The sequence below is a fragment of the Scylla paramamosain genome, chromosome 18 (assembly GCF_035594125.1).
Source record: "Scylla paramamosain isolate STU-SP2022 chromosome 18, ASM3559412v1, whole genome shotgun sequence".
In the NCBI taxonomy this organism is placed as follows: Eukaryota; Metazoa; Arthropoda; class Malacostraca; order Decapoda; family Portunidae; genus Scylla; species Scylla paramamosain.
Window position 1 is genome coordinate 4,636,259 of NC_087168.1, and position 1,242 is coordinate 4,637,500.

The window sequence follows — 1,242 nt, forward strand, 5'->3', positions numbered from 1 at the left end:
AGGTGAAAATACAGCCGTTATGAAGGAAACAAAGAGACACCGGCGATAGGCAGGTGGAAATATATCAGTGTGTCCTGGCAACAAAGTGTAGCACACTGGTGGTACAAGTGAGGGCTGCTTACCCTGCCACAACACCCCACGCACTCCCAGGATGTGTGATACGTGACTGAGATGAGACACGACGCGCTGAGCCACCCCCGTGTTGCCACTTGCCTCACTCAGCCACTGCCAGAAAGAAAACAACACCATTCAACTTTGAGCTTCCCTAAGTTACACAATTATATAGGAAAGTTGAAAGCGCTCAGCAAGGTGGCAGGCTGCAGCCGTTACCTGCACGCCATTTCACCAACAGAAGTAAATAGATAAGACCGTTGAGTCACAAGCTTTCATCACATCCTGTGTGCTTTGTTCAAAGCGGCGGCCGCCAGGAAGCTCAACCACCACCCAGAAAAAAAAAACAGTTCTCTCTCTCTCTCTCTCTCTCTCTCTCTCTCTCTCTCTCTCTCTCTCTCTCTCTCTCTCTCTCTCTCTCTCTCTCTCATTTATTTGTTCATTAACTTTACTGCTTCCTCCCTCCCTCCCTCCTTCTCTCCTTCCTCCCTTCCTTTCATTTCATTGCCATTATCATTCGTTACCTATTATTCAGCGATTCCCCCCTCCCTCACTCATCACAGATTTATCTCTGATGACGTTTTCTTAATATTCTTCTCCATTTATTTAATCGACTCTATCTCACTCCTTCAAAGACAATGAATATCCTGTGGGGAAGGGGTGACGATCCTTATTTAACCCTTAATTTTAGTTAAATATTGACAAATCTACGTTAAAAAGTTTACCGTTTTCTGCAGTGATACAGAAACGTAGAGGGGTAACTAATATATCTGGTTGTTAATTGTATCTTTCTTTCTTTTCTTTCATTTAATTTTTTTATTAATTTTTTCCTTTCATTGCTTAATTATGCATTATGTTGACACTACAAGTTTCAATTACAGATATTGCAAGTATTTTTGACACAATACAAGTACATCCAGCTAAACTAGTTGCTACAGTATAGAGAGAATATTTCGATTATATACCTTATTCTTGATCTTCTTCTTTTCTTCTTCTTTTTTTTTAATAAATATAATAATAAATAAATAAGTAAATAGATATTGTCAAAAGAAATCGTCGAGATTAAGCAGGGGTTCCGGGCAATACTTGGGTGGGTGACCACACAAGCGTCATCTCTCTGAGAAAATGAAA